Source organism: Serinus canaria, chromosome 2 (genome assembly GCF_022539315.1).
Source record: "Serinus canaria isolate serCan28SL12 chromosome 2, serCan2020, whole genome shotgun sequence".
NCBI lineage: Eukaryota > Metazoa > Chordata > Aves > Passeriformes > Fringillidae > Serinus > Serinus canaria.
Window position 1 is genome coordinate 65966181 of NC_066315.1, and position 14328 is coordinate 65980508.

Consider the following 14328-nt stretch of genomic DNA (forward strand, 5'->3'; position numbering starts at 1 on the left):
GAAAGAGGAATAAGGACCCAAACAGGTAACACCAAATAGCGTGGCTTGGGTACTCCTGCAAGTGTAGAATAATAACCACCATTTTACATTTCCTAAGGATAGATAAGTCTAGGGTATGTCCATAATCTCAGTCTACTGCAGCTTTGGAAATGGCAGAAAAAGATTAGACTTTTTATTTTCTGGCAGTGGTTTTATGCAAGAGGATCTGTCCTGACTAATATGAAATCACTATTTCCTTAACTGTGATTGTACCAATAAGAGTACTAGTGTACTTACAAGGGTAAACCGGCATGAGACTAATTTGTTAACGTTTGAAGAACTTGGCCTGGAATAAGGAATATTTTTGTCACCTGGGAGTCTGCCTCTGAGGGAACAGTGGTATTTTGATCAGGATTCTCAGGGTTTTTGCACCTAAAATGAGCATCTGGTGTTCAAAGATGTTTCCTGCCTAGCAGGCTTCATAGGACTTAGCAGAACAGGCTTTTTTTTTCACTTGAACGGTTAAATTCACTTTCAGAGGAGAGCACCAGTTTTCATATGAACATCTCAAGTCTTGTTTTCCATTCCTCATATCTTCTTTCCTTTTCAGAATATCTTTTTTAAAATGCAACTTTCAACCAAAGGTGCATGTGGGTTTTAGCTTGCATGACAAATGAGACAGCACACATTTAAGTTGAATTAATGCCATCAATTGTATTGTGCCCAACCCTACTCTCCCTGAACTCAGCTGGAGGCCGGTGAAAGCAGAGTACTGAGTTGTTTGGCATCAGCAAGGATTGTAAAGGCTTTTGGAATTTATGGGAGCACAAGAGGCCATGCCTATGTAAGATCTTATCCCAGAATGAAGAGTAGGAGAATGGAAAAATAGTAGGAATATTTATATACACTAGCAAGTGACATTTATAGCAAATTTTACTCAAGAGATCATTCTCTTCTATTCTGGTCTTAACACATAGACTAGACTAGACTAGACTAGACTAGACTAGACTAGAATAGAAATTTCATTGGGAAGGGACCCACAACAATCATCAAGTCCAACTGCCTGCTATAATAACACTCCATTCTTCTCTCTCTTCCTCCATATATACATATGGGTCTGCAAGTAAGCAAAAAATGTGCAAAATTTTGAGACTATAGAATTAATTATAAATCTAATGATACTAACTTTCAGACAGAGATGGATTATCCATTTCATCAGCTAAGTAACCTTTTGATGCACCTTTGATCTATTCATTTGCAAATATTCTTCCACATTAAACTTACAGCCTCTCTTTCATTTGGATAAATTCAATTGTGCAACTTCAGGGCATTTATTCATGAGTATCTTAGAAAATCTTTCTGAGAGCCAGTAAACACAAAACCTTGTCTCTGAGAATAAAGCAGTATGTATCTGGTTAGAGTATTCAGGATGTTCCACAATAAACATGATACTGTATTTAGGGGAAAAAAAAGACTAATTTTTGCTTGTTGGGACAGATCCAAAACACACCAATGTAAGAGATCCATTAACTTCTCTGAGCTCTGGATGAAGCTTCCATTCTAGGAAGAAGGATGCTGCTGTGCACTCCGATAGCAGTAGTAGCCCTGGCAGTTATCTTTGCCCCTAAACACATCCAAAAAGCAATTTAACGCACCAGCAGCAGTTGCCTGTTAATCGGGCTAGAAAAAAAGGTAGCCTGGGAGGGTGGGTTTAAAAAGAGGAATGTGGCACTATTATGTATTGCTTGCAAAGTAAACAAGCAACATCAGTATAGTCATTTCCTAATTACGAGCTGTTTCATAAACTGTAAATGCTAACATGGGAGAGGTAAATCATAGCAATTTAATTAATAAAACACTTTAGACAATTAAATCCATATGTGCATGTCCTGGGGCACAACATCAATAATAGAAGCTTGCAGGCATATTTTGGAAATTTTATGCAATCATTTGCAGATCTTGTAGTCAATAATTGGTACAAACTGTTTTAACCCTTCCTTGTCCAACCTGGAAAACTGAAAGGAATTGCTAATTACAATTATTATTATTGATTTCATTACTGTTATTTTGTTGCCCATTTTTCCATTCTATGTGTATATTTTAAAATTATTTCTGTGCAGGCTACAAAATTAATCTGATTTCTTTCTTACATGTGTATTAGCTTTCTAACACAATTACTTAAGTACAATTACTTAACAGAACCCTGAGAAAGTAATAGACTTGTTTTTCTGGTCCACAGAGCTAAACTAAAATTTGTACAAATAGTTCAGCTTTGGGCTCTGAAGTCTGAGTACAATTTCTGAACAATGGGACTTGAACTCTGGAATTAAAGGATCTATCTGTGAGAAAAGATATCTTTACAGCTTTTGGAGACTCTAAGCACAGAGCTGAAAGGTGATTCACAGCTAAAAGCTATTCAGAGAGACTGCCTCATGTGTGCAATAAAGCAGACTTGTGCACAGGCTGTTATCCTGATACTTCACAAACCAGGTTGACAGCAATCCAGAAAAGAAACTAAACTCCTGTGTACCCAGAAAGTGCTGGGGTCCTCCAAGGCTCATTAAGCCTGGAGAAGGAAATACCATGGTTCCCTTCCTTGCACTGGCTCCCAGCTAATTTCCAGTGTCCATGTAAAGCTTTGTTCTTACAATTTCAGGCAATAATGAATCCAGCCCTGGCAACATCAAAGCATAGTATGATCTTTGAATCACTATAACTGCATGTCCTCTGGGACAATGCAAATCACAAAGACTTTTAAAGCAATTAATGCATTCAGCCCCATTTACATCAAAGTTCCAGTTCTGATTTATGCACTGCCATGATAGCAGTGCTTCCTGGGGACAAGGCAGTTCACAAAGCCCCAGAAGAAGTATATAAATGCTGGGGACATCTTCAGTTAAGGGGATCTCACAGTGCCTAGTCTTCTAGTAAAGATCAAACAGATGTTCAGTCTCCAGGGAAAACAGCCAAGCCTTCAGAGAAACTCCACTTTGAGTCAAACGTGTAGTTTAAGCCCTGAAGCCTAACTGTCTACTCACTGTAAACCTTAAATGTCCATACACTTCCCAAAAAGAGACAAAGAAGAGATTTAATCTCAAAAAAGGGAACATTTGCCAAAGACTTAATGGAATCCACCATGGGTTTCACCGTGTCTACTGCTGTCATATAAAAAACAATGGATGAATATTTTAAATTGTTGAACAGTTTAAGTAGAGAGATGAATTAGTTAGCAAAGTGTCTTTGCTCTTTACTTATGAAGATAATATGGGGAAAAAAAATCCATTCTCTGAGAACACACTACCAATAACCATGAATTCCATCTTCCCTTGAATATTTGTTGTCTCAAGTCAAGTATTGCTATAACTTTTTTCTCTGCAAAACATGGACATTAAACATATGTCCTTCTTCCTGATCTGTAACAGATGATGTTTCCAGTGCCTGTTGTTATATGCAGGGTCAGAATTTCATACACTTCCATCCGCAGAGAATTTGAGGCTTTCTGAGAGTGTAAAGTAAGTATGAATCACTGGTGCTGTTACTGATAATGATGCAAAAATATTTGTCTGTTTGTAAGGAGAGAAAAAATCAGGAACCTTCTGGAAATGTGGATTAAAGAGCCTAAGAGATTTAAAAATTTCAGTGTTAAATTGCAAATCATTGTAAATTGAAGCTTAGTTTTTTCAAATTCCTTTTTAATTATTATTATTCCGTTATTTGGTAATTCAACAGAGCATACCAGAGCAGTTCTATTTTAAACTGTGAGGGCACTTGTGGCATGAAATTCTGACATAAGGGATGTTTGCTGTAACTATGTGGGCCATTATGAAGTAAATTGCCAATATATAATAATGACTATTTGCTTTTTAGTTTTATTTATAATTGTTTTTTCTACCCTGTAGAACACAGTAAAGCTCTTCTGGCTCATGCATGTTTTCACAGCGTGGAGTGATATCAAAATGAATAATGTTGAGGTGGCTACTGGCAAAACATTCCAGGGAATATGTTTGTTTGACATCATTTGTATGTAAATCCTTCTCCAGTTCATCGAGATGTTAGGCAATTTTAGAGCCATGCTGCACTGCCTTACTACCTTCTCACAGAAGTTTATTCTGTTACACTGCTTTGATTCCTGATACAGGCTGGCCTCCTTCCTCGGATGAGAAGGGAGCAAATGCCCCCACCACACTTCAAGTCCCGTCGCTCATCTGGGCTGGTACACTTTGCCTCTGACAACACTCCTGCTGACTCCTGCTGCCCCAGCTCTAAGACTGTCTTGGCATCTGAGAATAAATTTCACATCCTTTTTTTAGTGACTCAGTACTGCTTTACTGCAGAAAACCATGATTGAAAGGGGAAAAAAGGCATTCAGTGTTCTGAACTGGCACCCCTGCTGGCAGTCTCCTTCCTCCACCTCGGATCTGTGAGAGAGCTGAGACACCACCTTGTGTAGCACGGTCCCTAGTGGGATTCTGCAGGGTTCCATCCTCGGCCTTGTGCTCTTTGATTTCTTCATAAACAACGTGGATGTGGGACTGGAAGAAATACTAACTAAATTTGCAGATAACACTAAATTGAAGGAGCTGTCAACTTCCTTGAGGGCAGAGAAGTCCTGCAAAGACACCTCTACAAGTTAGAGGACTGGGCAATCACCAGCTGTATGAAGTTCAACAAGGGAAGGTGACAGATTCTGCATCTTGGATGGAACAGCCCTGGATGTACAGACAGACTGGGGAATGAGAGGCTGGAAAGCAGCCCCATGGAAAGGGACCTGGGGGTCCTGGTTGATGGCAAGCTGAACGTGAGTCAGCAGTGCCCTGGCAGCCAGGAGGGCCAAGTCTGGCCTGGGGGGCATCAGGCAGAGCATGGCCAGCAGGCAAGGGAGGGCATTGTCCTGCTCTGCTCTGCACTGGGGCAGCCTCACCTCCCATGCTGGGGGCAGTTTTGGGTGCCACAATATAAAAGAATATAAAGATATTAGAGAGGGTCCAAAGGAGAGCTACAAAGATGGTGAAGGATCTGGAGGGAAAGCCTTACAAGGAGCAGCTGATGTAATTTCAGCTGGCTTCAATTTTTATTGAGTCTGAGGTGCAGCAGCAAACCATCCCATGTGTTCTAAACTCATGGTAGGCAGATGGTGCGAAACACAGGCCTTACTGTGAGATGTGGCCTACAAAATGCTGCTGCCACCAAGGTGGCACCCTTTGCTATCTGCCTAAAAAAGGAGTGAAACTCCCAAACAGGGATGATGTTGGTCTTTTTATACTACAAGAGCTTGCTTTCATCTTACCTAGAAAAGATATTCATAAAAGAGTAGTTGCTACTGGCAGCCAGATATGCTCACCTGTAAAGAGAAAAAGCATCGTGACTTAGGGTGAATTTGGGAAGAAGCACTGTGTGTGTTAGACAGCCTTCCCTCGGGCCCTGGGCAGCTGGAGGGAAGCCATTGCAGGAGAGGTGGTCGGAGGTTACCTCAGGGATGGAATATGGTCCTTCTAAACTGGATTCCCTCCTGTCGTCACCAGATTGAGGTAAAATCTTACAGGTGTTCCAGACACTGAGTATTTTTGTGGGCTCTGTCAGGAAATGGAGACACCAATTGGTGGGATATAATCATCATCATCATCTTCATCATCATCATTATCATCATAAAATATTGCTGTTATTATAGTAATAGTTATTATAACATTGACACTAGCAACAACAAGAAAAAAAAAAGAAAGAAAAAGACCTCACTTGATGCTTTCAAACAACATTTTCTGGCCAGATCATTGAGATTTAGAGAACACTGGAAGTGTTTAGCACATATGTTCAATTTTCAGGGACACATTTGTTTATTAAAAGGAACGAATCATACTGTCATTATTAGAGAAGGATATTGGTGTGAATCCCAACAGCTCCCTGATATATCCAAAAGTGATTACAGTCAAAAACTAAACACGGTCTATTTCTCACTGTAATAACAGGGGAGTTCTTAAAAATATTATTGCAATCCATGAGATTGCAATAATCCACTGTCAAAATTCAATGTTTTTTTCTCTCTTCATTTTGTAATAATAAAAATATATTTTCAGGACATTGTATGACATCATGGGGATTTTTTTTTATACTAATAGCTACATGGGTTTAGATATCTCCCCAGCAAATTATAATTTAATTTTCAGCTACTTAAAGGTCACTCTGAATAATATATATGCTGCTTAATAATCAGTTAAAATAAAGGCACCTTTCAGGAGTGTAGGCTAATAGCAGTATTGCCTTTGCACAGGCCTTTGCTGTTTTCATTTGTTGTATGATCAATGAAGCAAGAGAGAAGTTCCCCTCATGCACCCAAGCCAGATCTTCACTCTTTCTTTCTTTCTCTTTTTAATGGGAGGAACAAAAACCTTTTCGCAATCAGCAGTAATCTCTCCAAAGGTCTTTTAATTTAAAAAGTCATAAGTGTTAATTAGCTATTATTAAGTGCCCCCTGTATAAATTAACGTGATTGATGAAAAAATTAAGGGTAATGAAAAATGTAGCAATGCATGTATTTTTAAGAGACTATATTAAAGATGAAAGTCCCCAAAGACAGAAACTAAGGCCTGCTGCACCCGTGCCCTGCCTTTATTAGTGTTAGTAATAAAAAATATATAGATATATATCTCAGGAATGCGCATGGATATGTTGGATATACCAGTTTTAATATACTTCTCACTTCACTGAGCTTTGAATACCTCTTTGTCACAAAGGCTTATTCCAGTGTGTTATACTGTGCAAATTCTATTTGGTTTGTGGACCAAAATGAGCTCCTTTGAAATTGGAAACTGAGATCCAGGTTTAGAATGAAAAGAGAACTGAACTAACTGAATGACTAGTTTTCTCCTAATTTTGCATATACCTCAGTACGGCACTACAGTATTTTACAAAACAAGTTCTTGTTTTATGTGTTATCAGAATAAAAAAAGATCAACAAACAAACAAAATTAATTATTTTTTCTCCACACAGCTGATTTTCTTTTCTGTTATAAACAGTTTATAATTTCACTGGGTTCTGCCACCTATTTGTCTACATGAAGCTGGTTGAACAATTGTTTGTTTTAACAGCATTTCACAAGAAAGAGGTTAGATTAGGCCACAGCAACTGCAAATCAAGAGATACTTTCCAGTGAAAATCATTTGAATAAGTCATATCAGATCTGAGTATTTTATTTGTCTTCTTCTTAACTACCCAGAAAATATTACTACCATCATGTAGTCACTAGTTTACTTGCATTTCTGGCTTCACATAAAATCATAATCATAATGGGACCTACGCTATGTTAACACCCATTAAGAAACAGTTCCCACCAAAACCAGGCTGCCGCTACAAAGAGAAGGACTAGGACAAATTTATTACTAGCCTTCTTACATGCTACAAACTCAGAATCCCTCTCAAAGAGACAGAGACTTACCCCTAGACTACAGGACTCCACTGAGTGTGAGCAGTCAGAAGTTCCACAATCTGGGAAGTTTCACAGGCTGTGAAAAGACCTGGCTTTCTATGGCACTGTGTCATGTAGTGTGGCTGCCATACCTGCATCTCATCCTTCTGTTGCCTGGTCTGCAGGCTGGGGGCTGTGAACCTGTGTTTTGTGGGCTGGCTGGCCAGACCAGGAATTCTGCATGGCAAAATTGGTTTGTGTTTGCTGTCCAGTCTCTCACAAGCATGTAGTCCCCAAAAATGGCTTCAGAGGGTTCATGAAATCTCTTCTTCCCCCAACACAGCCCCCAGAAATTATTATGTAGAACTAATATGGGAGTACCTCTCTGTAATCCTACCTGATGAATCTGAAGCTGAATGTGATTCAAGTTATTGGATGGTCATGAACAGCACAAGCTCATAAGCCTGTTGACCTTATTTTATTTTGTTTACAGTCTGTAGCTTCTTCACCTCAGTTCTGTATCTTGCTAACTAAACTAAATGGTATTTCAACTGCACTGTTCTACAGACTGTGAGCCCTGGAAGTCCAGACTAACATACACCTAAGTGTAGGTATATGCGACATTATATTAAATCTGTCCAACACCTTCCAGTATGAGACCATATTTTTCATTTGTGCATCACCTTTTCCCATTAAATTAATTAAGTAATTGTAATGAAATAATTTTTCAGGGCAAGAATCTGTCTCACTAATAGTTTTAAAGCAAAAAGGGCTAAATATTTTTGAGAGAAAATGTGGTTTTCTAGTTCTAATAAAAGAATCTTGCAGTTATTCGTTGATTATATGCCCCACATTTTATGCTCTAGTGCAAAAGTTGGAAAGTGGGAAGAACATACTAGATATATGCCTTTAGCACAAATTTGATCAAATCTCAAATCTCTATAAACCCTCTGTGAAGTCTGCTGTCAAGAATTGGAAAGATTTTGACAGCTGAAGTCTCTGAAGAGCCTGACTGCATTAAGCAGCCCCATGCAATGAGCAAGGTGCACGTGCACTGCTCCCAGAGGGCTGGGCATTCTTTAGCCAAGAGCTCCAGGGAAGAAGAAAAAAAATTATCTCAACACACCAGAAAAGAAGAAAAGACCAAAAGAACAGCTATATTAAGTCAGATCAAAAGATCATCTAATCCAATACCTTTTTTCTGAAGGCGATAAATAGTAGATGCATAAGGAAAAGTGTAAGAATAAAGTAAGTATGAAACAATACTAGCCTTGAATATACTTCAGATTTCTGAAAATTTGCAACTCTGGGACTTCTGGAGTCAGAGGTAATTTCTGTTTATGAAATCATCACCAGATTTCTCCTCAATGAGCCTGGACTCCACATGAACCTCAAGCTTCCACAGTACAGAAAGAATTGCTATGAAGAACCCTCTTTCTTTTGCTTTGAATTTGTTCCTATTCCTTTAATATCCAAATAGCTGTTGTGTTGGAAGATGAACAAACCTGTCTATAGTTTTAACTTTCATTCTGCACAAAGAGAACTTGAATCTAGTAAAAACCCAGAGATTAATATATGATGTTCTTCTAAGGCATGATAATATATGGAAGTGGTATTTCAGTTGTAGCAAATCTCTGCTTGTGAGATTAAAAAGACTTACACAGAACCATAGAATATTTTAGACTAGAAAGGACCTATGTGGTGGAATGGTTTAACCCTAGCACAAAGCAGGTCCAACTAGGTGCTCAGAGACTTGGCCTGGCAAGTTTGGAATATCACCAAAGATGAAGAATGTGCAGCCTCTCTGTCAACGTGTTCCAATATTTAACTGTTCTCATTGTGAAAATTTCTTTTCTAATATCTAAACAGATTTTTTCTTATTGCAGCTTGGTCCTGCTGCCCATCATCCTTTAAGTATGAACCGTCCTTATACTTTCTTGGATGGTAGAAGACAAAAATAAAATCTCACCTAAAACAGCCTCTTTCCTAGTGAAATCACCTGGTGAGCTCCTCAGCCACCCCTCAAATATCCTGTGTTTTCACCTCCAACCATCTTGTTGGCCCTGCATTGAACTCATATGACAATGTCCTTATTGCAGTGGGAAGACCAACAACTGAACACAGTGCTCAAGATGCAGTCTCATGGGTAATTATAAGGACATGTTAATTATTTTGCCATCCAAGTAGTGTCTCAAGGCCCCCAGCCCCCAGACCCCTAGACAAAGGTTTTTATATTTGTTTTTAGTGAACAGGCATGGAATGAGAACACTGGGGAAAAGTTATTGGCTCACAGGAAGAAGAAACTGGAGGCCAGTTTCCTAGAACACAGCAGCCCCTGAGCCTCATCTGGCATTAACAATCACAGCCATATTCAAGGCTATGGAAGCATGCAAATTTATATTACCTGAGAAGGTGATGTGTTGCCCAAGCCATGGGAGCATTCTAAAGCCAGTTGCAGAAACTCTATTTCTTTTTCTCAGTGACCCCATAACAGAGTAAATCCTTATTAATTTGCATTTAAATGTAGGAGAAAATACTGTCTGAAGATCTAGTAGATCTGTTGACTTGGAGAAAAGTCCACCGCAGCAGCAGAAAGATTCCTAGAGATTTAAGTGGACTATATTGGACTTTTTCATGAAATTTACACTCAGTTATCTGGTACTATTATTCCTCATAATCTACAGCACAAGAAGTCACTCTGGCATGGATCTTATGCCACCTATCCACACAGAGTCTCAATTATTCAAGAGCAAAGTCCTTATGAACTTTACTTAATATGGAAAATAAATAGATCAAACCACCAACCCAACATTTACAAACTAGAAAGGATTTTTTTTACTAGAAACCTGTAGACATTTCTATCCACTTCAGTAAAATCAAAGAATATTTTCAGTTGCACAAGGTCTTACTTTGTAAAAAAGAATACCCTTGGATTGTGTTTAAATATGTACAAAAAAATCCTGCAAATTTTGTGCCTCTCTATACTATAAATCACTCCTCCATAATAATGCCTTCCTGTCCAAGCACACTAATCAAATCTCTTCCCTGTCACTGGAATTATTACATTTTAACAAGCACAGGATTTAATCATCAGTGCAGGCTTTTCATGCATTTGCTTCATTCAGGTCTTGACAGCAAACCTTTACTCATGAGTTGTCCTTACAGTGGTGGTTTGATTACCATTTTGACTACTCATGTGAGTAATACTTTCCTGTGTCAGGCCTTTAATTAGCTGAATGCTTTCAGAGATATTTCTATAAACTGCATTTTCTCTGTGAACCATGGTATCCTTTCTCCCTCCCTAATGTTAATGACTTGGGCAGGTATGTATTTGCCTGATGTATCAATCACTTTCTCCTCACTTTCTACACATATAAAGTCTTTCTGATTGATCTCATGAATTTTAAGAAGCTCCTTTGATAGAAAAGACCTTGCCATCTCTAGTGCCAGATAGGATGGCATATCATGTAGGATTTGATGTTTTGTGACTGAAATACAGGGCACTGCCCAGCTAAGACATTAGCCCACGTTGTTTTCAAACTTGCCAGCTGTTTTGTTTCTTTGTCTTTCTGACACCCTCTCATGGCTTCTGCAGCTTGAAGGTCATCTGTGCATGTTCACAGGTCTCCATCAGCAACCAGGAGTGACTACAGATGTTGCTAAGGTGATTTCTTTAATTAGATAAGTAGCTGTTCATTGGCAGAATGAGTTAGTCCAATTGGCACATGGGACTAACAATGACTTTCTGTAATATATCAATCTACTCCTGTTAGAGACTTGAGGTGAGAAAGGAGAAGGAACTTGTTAAACTCGATGAACTGTCTAAATTGACATGTTATTCAAAATGCTTCATTTTCTATATATACTGATGGATGATCAAAAGTTAAAACTCATCAGCAATGCCAGGAATGTCCTGCAGCCAAATGTTGGTTAACAAACATTTTTGTTCTGTGTCATATATTCAAGGAAGACCAATCTCACAAAATTTTACAAATTGTGTAAGGATTAGAAATCCCACATCAGATCCTGAAGAGTGGTGACCCTACAGTTGCTTTTCCAGTAACTCAGATGAGTAACTCATTCAGTGGACTTTGCAGGAGAGCAGCTGAGTGAGACCCGTGCAAATTAAATCCAGCTAGCTCATTGTGGTAACAGTAATATCTATAGAAGGCTGAAATGGAAGCTGGGGAGGTAACTTGTAAGGCTCTGCTGGATTAGTCAGGGTTTACCTGTCATCATGTTTGAGTTAGAGGCTGGAATGCCAACTAAAAGAAAGTAAGTTTGACAAGGAAATTCCCATTGTGCTCTGCTCCATTTCTCATTGACCCCCTGTGATACATCATATTGCAACAAATTCTGACAAGTGATGAAGAATCTGAGTTCTCAAGGTCATCCAGGGATTATTCTCCCTTCTTCACCTTCAGAGAAAATTAATTTGTTTGCTTATAAAATATTCATTTTATATTCGAGTGTTATTCACAGTTTCAAATGTAAAACATTCAAACCCTATTTGGTTTGGAGGAAGAGGAAAGTGGATCTAGTTTTCACATCCAGATAATGATGCTGTTTTTTCTCTGTTGCATCAAGCTTCAAAAAGGGCTGTTTTTCCACATCCTTTGAATATTTTTTTCAATGAGATTGTGAGCAAAAAGGCAGAAACTTAAAAAACAAACAAACAAAACACTTTGGATCACATAGCTCATATTTGCTCATTTCTGTAATGCCTGCCGAGGTTGAGAAAAGGCTATACAATTTCCGTAAGATCTCACAAATAGCTAGGGGAATGCGGACTCTTTTTTTTTTTTTTTGGCCATGAAAAAGGCCTAAGCAAACAAGGGAAAAGGGGATTGCACATGAGGATTTTCAGAATTGTACCCAAACTCTAGACAACACTAAGTATCTAAGTAATGAAATTAATTTTCCAATGCAACTATTTCTATTTTACTACTACTACTGTTCCTAGTGAGGATTTGAGGTCATCTCAAGCAGACTGGTCAGTCCATATCCTCAGATCAGAAACAACTTCATCAGATTCCAAATCCACCCTTGGGTATTGCAGATCATATGGGAAACAAGATAATTGAATGTTCTGAGAACCCTACAAGCTGATTCAAGCAACTGCCCTAGATAAGCCTGATAGGTGAAACGAGGAGAGAATTTTAGACTTAACTCTGAATATCCCTGCATTCACCATTCATACAGGCAATACTTCACTGGGCAACTACAGCCTTGGGAATGCAGGGGGCAGTCTCCACTAATGTTATGAGTCCTGTGATATTAAGAAATCTCCACTGGCTCAATGGTTATGTCACTTCATAAGCCACTTCAGTAGCACTGGGGGGTTGTTCTACCTCCTTAATACCAGCAACTACAAAACAGCAAAAAATTCAATATTTTCTCTTGTTGTTACTCCTGTTTCACATACGCATATCCTTCTGCTACTAACTGCAATTGTACCACCTTAAGGGACAGATTTACACACCTACAACACAAAACATACAAGTGGGATGTCCATACCTAAAAATGAAGGGGCCTTAGAGCTGTGACTTCCACTCTTGTCAAGTTCAATTTCAAACAGCTTCCAGAAGTTCTTGAGACACAGATTAGTTTTCCCACTCTAAGTCTTCTTAAAAAGCATTGTAAAGCTCAGCTGTATGAGGGAAAAACATCACAACTGTCTTGCTAAAGGATAAAAACAGAACAAACCACACTGCCACTGAAAGCCCCTCCCTGTCAATAAAGCAGTTTTACAGCAAAAACATTTAATTTTATTTTGTTTTTCATTCATTGCCATCAAGTCCTAGCTGTCTTCAGGAAAAGAATGAATTTGACAGTTTCATGTTGACTTTTACATTTCCCATTACTAACTCTTTTCATCTCTGTCCTAGAGCAAAAATACATTTCCCTTTTTAAGCTTTTGATGATAAAAATCTCATCTGTAACCTCATAAATGATCCTTTATTATCTATATTAATAATGAATAAATGTCTGTTGAATACCCCTGATCCTTTGCATTAATAGTGCCAGATGTATTATAGATAACCTTTTGATTTAACAGCACAAACTGTGAAACAATATTAAACCAGCAAAGGGCTGATCTTACTGGAGTCGCTGAGGTCAAAATTATAAACATTTCTTTCATTTCTATTTGTAAATTGTTTCATTATGCAGCACCAGTCTCCATCATTTATTTTTGAGAGAGGTACCACACTAGCAGCACTCCTAGAAATAGAGCTCATAAATAATACCTTGAATAATTTTTTTAAACATTTCCGTCTCTTCTACTTCTCCTTCCTCATGCCTCCTGATGATCTTAATTAATAGAGCATTACTACACGAGCAGATCCACTTCCGTTTACTTCACTATCATTTAAAAATATGTTGCTTGCCTCTTTTCCCATTAGCCCTGTCAGAATCAGGCACAAACTTCACTCAATCATTTTTTTGAGATAACACTGAGAGAACTGTAATTATTCCTGAACAAAGGGATGAAGCTCCCATTAGTTTAGCAGAACTGTGTCCCATAAGTTTGACTGCTTTGTTCTTACATACCTGTTGTGATCATTCCTTTATGGTCATTTTCAAGTGAGTTGCTGCTTTACACTGAGGGCCGTAATATCTGAAAAGCCATTTGCCTGTAACTCTGGATAACGCTGATCCTAAATATTCCCTTCCACCTGTGACTACTGTACCAACTTCCAATGCTTTGAACAGAAAAGAACCTTCTTCAATATTAGGTAACAAAATGTGTGTCTTTTTTTTTTCCAAGGGAAGAAGAAAAAGATTCCCACTAAAATCAAGTGGGAAATATCCTAGTTTTGTGCTTATTCTTTTCTTAACTGTAGTTTCTGAAATAGATTACTTTAGGCTGCTGAGGCTAAAGCACAGCAATTCCACACACCCACTTACCTGTAGCAATAAGTGTAGCTATACTGTTACCAGGCCAATT